This window comes from Cyanistes caeruleus, chromosome 5 (genome assembly GCF_971803275.1).
Source record: "Cyanistes caeruleus chromosome 5, bCyaCae1.hap1.1, whole genome shotgun sequence".
NCBI classification, from domain to species: domain Eukaryota; kingdom Metazoa; phylum Chordata; class Aves; order Passeriformes; family Paridae; genus Cyanistes; species Cyanistes caeruleus.
Window position 1 is genome coordinate 59,953,325 of NC_141705.1, and position 6,793 is coordinate 59,960,117.

Here is a 6,793-nt window from a genome sequence, read left to right on the forward strand (position 1 = left end):
CTGACAACATTTATATTTTATTGTTGAGAGAACAAGCCATTCAAACTTGGATGCCAAATGCTCCCCATAGTTTATTTCAAATATTCAATGGAAAGCTGTATAGATTCTAAATAAAAAAAAAGTTTTGTTCACAACCTATGCAGAAAAAAAGAAGTTGGGAATGGATATGCACCAGGATGATTTGATATACCCTGGGACACAGACAGCTACATGAAACACCATTTTTGAGTGACATGCAGCCATTTATGTTTTGGTTTTTTTTTCTGAAAGCTACCACACAAGCACTCACTCAGGTGTACACACATTTTCTGGGTTGTAAGTAGCTCAGTGAAAGGACAGCCTCTAACTATCTCTAGCCTTGCATCTGTACAGCACCTAGACCAACACTGGCAATATATAATTACCTTTTCCATGGTAATCTGTTACAGAAACGAGGAATACCAAACAATACAAAAGCAAATATTTCAAGGAAACTTACTGGCTACCAGAAGCAGTAATTTGATTGTACAACACATTTCATGCTCTGTGCATTTAATTACATTTAATAGTCAATGTTTCATAAGGCAAATCACTGGTAAAAGAAGTTTGGGAATCTGTAAAAGCCATTTTTTAGAGCTGAGTCAAAGAAAAGTCAGGTAACAAAAAAATCTTCTCTACAGGAAATGTGTATTAAAATGTCTTTGAGGAGATGGAAGGGCCCATTTTATGAAGCTTCTAGTTCAAGGCTCAGAAGAGAAGCAAATTTTTAAAATGCTAAGTAGGCAGAGTTTTTCATTTGACTGTTTGGTTCAAGAAAGTTCAGGGGTTTCTCTTGGGACATACCAGGCTGAAGCTTTCATGGAAATCATGATAAATGTGTTTTCCAATGTACTGACCTGGATGTTAGCATATTTTTTTGCTGAACATTATGGGGTACTTTGCCTACTACATAATTGATTTTCCAGTAAAGCTTAAGACTCCTTTCTAATTCCAGTAGAAATCTGCAAACCATTTTCTTTATTACTACCATCCAGCACCAGGGGAGGGTGTGGGCTGGGGTGAGGCAGGAGGGAGCAGATTATGAAAATCCAGCAGCACTGCAGAGTATCAGTTTAGTAGCTCCAACAATAACCTGTTGAATTATTTGTGTATGTGGGCACACACTCATATATTTACTTATAGAAGGACATCTGCAAAGCCCTGATGGTCTTTGAAAGCACAATAACATTTAAGCAACTGGATATGCCCCAGCTGGTTTTTTAAGAAGTCTTGGAATAAGGCCTGGCAAAAACTCTCAGCTGGTAGGTTTTTTTGGTGTGTTCTATGTATGTTAGTTTTCCCTCTTCACCCTTTAACCTTCGGCACAAATATTTTTTTTCAATATTCAGAATCCTTCTATACAAAGCTATTTTTTTTATCCTTCACATACTTTTCTCTACATTGAACCCAAATTATCCTAAGAACAAGGAAAAATAAAATCAAGTAATCTTTGTAAATAAATTTGCTTTTGATATGAACATAAGACACAATTTGAAGAGACCTCAGAGCATACAGTAGAGAAAATTAGTATGTAGGTAGAAAACTACCTGGCAACCAATCAAGGCACCTTCTCAATTAAATTAACCTACTTAACTCTCAGGCTGCCCCACCACTGCTAACTGATGCTCTTTTCCAGAACAGTCCAAATTAAAACTGTCCCCAAATATAAATGTAAAAGCCCCAAATAATTTTAACTCCTTTCTCCTTTGTAGTAATTTACTTTGCAATCATGTTCTTCTTCCAAGAGATCACAATGTAGATGGAGAAAAAACAAGCACATCACTGTCAGTAATGTGTGGAGAAGATAGGAAGGACACACCAAAGTGCATCAGTGTCCCTCTGGGTTTGCCAGAGCCCTGTTTCTAAAAAGGTTCATCATATTCCAGCAGTGATGGCTTTGACTGCTTTAATTCAGCAGTATGTGTCCAGGGGCTAAGGCCACCTTGTCATTGATACACTTGACTGGCAGGCATGGATCTTCCCTGTCAAAATACCCAAGTGTTTAAGTAATGACTAGTGCCACTTGAGTGGGAAAAACTAGGCAAGCTGTCAATACAACGGGTGTCAGAAGCACATTGTTACTCATCCTAATCACAGTAATTGTACACAGGGACAGGCAAGGAAGAAAAGGAAATGAATGCCTATCTGCTGGCAACAATGCAACTTCATTTAACCTTAACAGACCAAGCATTGATATCATTTCTTCCTGGCACTCTCTGCAATCCTGATGTCAAAACAGCTTCTCATTTGCAATGTATGACAATTTCCTCACATCTGAAAAGACACTGCTGCAAGTCAATAGACTATAAATTGCACTTGGAAATGGGGTCATCTTAACTAAAGCCTGCCTGCTTTCCCCAGGAGGCCCAGGCCTGCTCCCCCCTCCTTTTAATAATTTGTATGTTTAGGTGTTTGGTCAATTTACTCTACACTTGTACTGTCTTATAGGCAAGACCATCAATCAGATTCGGTGTGACAAAAATATCCTGCTGCGATATTACAGGTTATTAAAGGGATGATAGGAGAAAGCTGCATGCATTTACTGGGCCCCTTCTTTCTCATCTCAGGAAACCTGTCACAGACCTAAACTGGTGATTCATCTTCTCTTCACTATCAACAGGTAACAGCCAAGAGTGGACTTTGATGAGCTGCTTTCAGTGCTCTTTCCTCCACACCTTCTGTCCTCCTCTAGCTGACTCCCAGCCTGAAATCCAGTTTTCCCCACTCCTGGGAGAATGCATGGCCGTGGGGAATGCTGCTGTAAAGGCTCACAGCTTCCAAAAAGGCCAGAATAGTTCCAGTGTCCATTGAAGGGTTTCCAGCAAAGGGCCCATCACAGTCTGGAGCACTGTATTTTTTCAAGAAGAAAAATGAATCTTGCTAACATTTTGCATAAGGCTCTAAAACAGATGTTGATGAAATTATACCATTCAGATAGTCTTTAAAAGATTTTTAAAGAAAAAACAACCTAGATTATATACAATATTCTTACTTTCATTGAAATATATAGTAATTATTCTTACTAGGCCTCAGAGTATTTTCTCTGAGCTTTACAGCCTAGGAAAAAGCAGGGAGGAGCAGAAGGGCAGCATCTCACTCCCTGATTTCCCAGGCTACTGACTGTCTGCGCACAGGATGTCTATTTATGACACAGCACATCACCACCAGAGGCACATGTCAGTCCCAAAATTGGAAAAGAAAGGGACAAAATAAAGTAATAAGCACAAAGAACAATGTGAGGGCTACACAGTACCTTGGGATTTCTACTAGTGACAGTCTGGGTCACTGAGGCTCTGAAAGGATGCCACAGCAGGTGTATTGACACCAAAGAGTGATGTGGGATCTCTCTTCCCACATTTAGTTGAGTGGGAGAGAGTGTCACTGTGACTGCATGTGATATTCTAGCAGCCTTAACATTTTAAGCCAAGGGTTTTATTCCAATATTATAACATTTCCAGCCTTCCTTTGGAATAGAGCTGATACCACATGGCTCAGTACCTAGGAAACACACGAGACAATTCTGTCTTAGAGAGGCAGGTGCCCTAATAACCACCACACAGTGAAATGAATGTAAGAAAGTGATGAAGTATATTTTACATAATTTCACATAATTTCTCCATGTTTCTGTTCAGTCCCAGATGGCTGTTTTGCTACATCTTCTTTACTTAGATTCTTCTACATTGTCCTTTTAAGAAATGACCTTGAGGAGAACATTTTCTACCCCCCTGCCCTCCAGTCCTGTGTGCATGTTGAAAACCTGTCACCTATCCTAGGGTGACTTTATGATGTTGAATTGTATCCCTATTTGTCACAGTATTGTCATAGTACAGTTGGCCTGGACTGGACAAAGTGAATCTGACCATGACACAAATCCAATTCAGCCATCCCCATCCGAGCTGAGAAGAAAGCACACCACTGGCCAGGAAGCTGGGCAGGGAGAGAGATCTCAGCCAATGGCTGTCTAACCCAGGAAACTTGAACTGGGAATTTAAGTGAGTTCTGGATAATAAACAAGGCTGTTTTGTCTCATGAACACCTGGATAATGACCTGGGGAGTTTTTGTCTCCCCACCTATGACCGGCACACTATATCCATTCACCTGTTTAGCCCAGAAATAAGTTTTGTGCCTTTAAGACTGGTTCTGAGAGCGAAGCAGGGGAGAAGAAGCTACAGTTTGTTATCAGAAACTGCACTTGCTCTGCTGCATTCCTGCTCCTGGACTGTGTAGTCTGCAGCAGGGACAGACAGCAGGACAGAGCTCTCCTTTGCTTTTAGTTAGTTTTCAGCTAGCTGAGGCAGAGAAGTTCCCCAGACTGTGGCTTTTATTTTTCTTGGAGCTTTCTTGGTAGGCTCTGCTCTGGACTGAAAAACCAGGAAAACCCTGGGAGCTCACACCTGTAGCCCACCAGGACCCAGGATGCTGCACTCCAGCACCAGAGGGACTGAGGAGAGAGTGAGCAAGCTGAGCTACACCTCATGAAAAGGACTTTCCGAATTTGCCATCTCTTCAGAGCAATGATAGGTTCCATTGTTCAGTATTATTAATTTTCCCATGTTTGTGAGTACTTTGCTCATTCAATAAACAGTTTTTTCCACTTTCCTTGAAGGAGATTTATGTCTCCCAAACTGGTGAGAGGGGAGAAGACCACTTGAATTTTCTTCTAGCGGGTTCACACTTCAGAAATTTCCTCACAAAATTTGCCCTAAACCAGGACATCACCCTACCCTGAAATGCAGTTTCCCACTGCAATGGCAATTGCAAAAAAAGGCAAGGACATTTTTCTTCACAGAGAGATAGGAAAGGTGAATAAATCACAAACAGAGGCAGGACTGCTAAAAGACAGTGTCCCATGCCAGAGCAAGTCACACCTGGCCAGCAGTGCCCTTCAGAGGCATCCACCAAGTGGTATCTTTTGCCTTGTGAGCTGATGAAGCATTTGGGTGGCTAAGTGGTAAGAAGACCTTACAGCAGGGAGGTTTCCCCCCCATTTTTCCTCCCCGGCTGAAAAAGCCACCTGCTAATCCACCAGGGCTTTCACAATATGCATATTTTTCTCTTCCATATTCACATAATCATCATTACACAAAAACATTGTTTGTTTTTGTGTTTTTAAGAATGGAATTTTAAGCATGGTTGGGTTTTGCTTGCTGTTTATTAACAGAAAAGGTCACGGCAATTTTGCTTTGCAAGCCACTAAAGGAGGATGTTCACAAGTCTCCAATCCTCAGCAAATGAAAACAGCCCTGAAACAACCCTGGGCTTCACAGTTCACTTTTCCTTGGCACCATTGCTTTTTGTAATCTAGGCAGCCCCACAAGAGGGCTGCAGGGCAACAGCTTTATCTGCAAAGCTTATGCAAAGACATATGAATCCAGGGAAAGCATCTTTTTTTTGGGTTTTTTTTTTTTTTTAGCCATGACAAATTTAAAAGGGGCAACAAAGCATTCCCCAAATGCAGGCAATTTCTCTAATTTACTATTATCTAGTGTTGCAGAATTTTGATAGCAAGGGCCAGGGTGTGAGTTACTGCAAGGCATGTTGTAAGATGCTGTGATCTTTGAACAGCCAGCCCATTTTTTTATACTGAACTTTGAACACACTGTAGCATCTGCGCCTGTGGAGAGATGGCCCAGGAAACAGCTAGAATATTAAGTACCTAGTTATATGCCTCCCAAAGGAGGCTGCTGCTAATATTATACATTACAACAACATTGCCTGAATGGTTTATTAATGGTAGCAAAACAGAGTGAATACGACATACAATGATAATAACAATAAATGTTATTTATACGGTGCCTATCTGTGACAACGCTCTAGAGGCCTCACAAAAATACACTTAAAATGCTAACATTGCAGTATTAAAATGTGCCCAAAGCCTCAGCAAATAAAATGGATTTGGTGTTTAAAATGTGATTTACTTATATGCAGTGCCCCTAGCAGCGAATTTACATTTTAGATGAACAGACAGAGACTTTCAAAAATCACACATGGTTGTCATTGCCCAAGTGTTTGGAAGCCAGCTTAAGCTGTTACAAAATGATTTTGAGCCCAAATTATCTGCAGGTTTCTTTTAGGACTCAGAGCAGATTACATGGAATGATAAGGTCCTGAAGCAACCAGTTTTGTTGATCTGTGTGTGCAGGCAATTATAACTGCAGTGTAAATATAAATGAACTTGGTTTTAAAATACAGCTAGAGTGCAAGGCAGCTGAGATAAACCAAAATGTCCCCTGAGCCTTTGATCTTCCTTTTATGTTGCTGGATAATCAGTGCCACATGTTTGACACACTTTTACTTCCTGGGCATTTCCAGTCTTGGAAACACCTTTCTGGCCCTCATCATGTGTGTTGGGATTTACCTCCTCAGGCAGCCTGTGTGGATGAGGTGGTGCTGGAGCAGGCAGTGTCTGTCTCTTGGCCTCTGAGCCTAGATTTCCATGAGGGATTGGATTTGCTATCTCATACCTTCACCATGCCAGTTTTCCTTCCAGTGTCCCAAGCCCCTCCTCAAAGACCTGTCTCTAACCTCATGCACATAAAACATGGCACATGCTCAGGTATCTAAAAGAGCTTAGAGGAGCAGTAAGCACCAAGCTGCACAGCCAACGTTTTTCAGGGCTCAATTGCCCTCCAGGGCCTTTCTTTTCAGTATCTATGTCTTCAAAAGCTAAGAGCAAAGAAGGACTACTAGAGCTGCCAGAAAGCTCTGCAGACTAGCCTGGGGACAGAGCTGGACAGGAGGGGACAGAGACTAAGTTGATGCATTTATTAATAG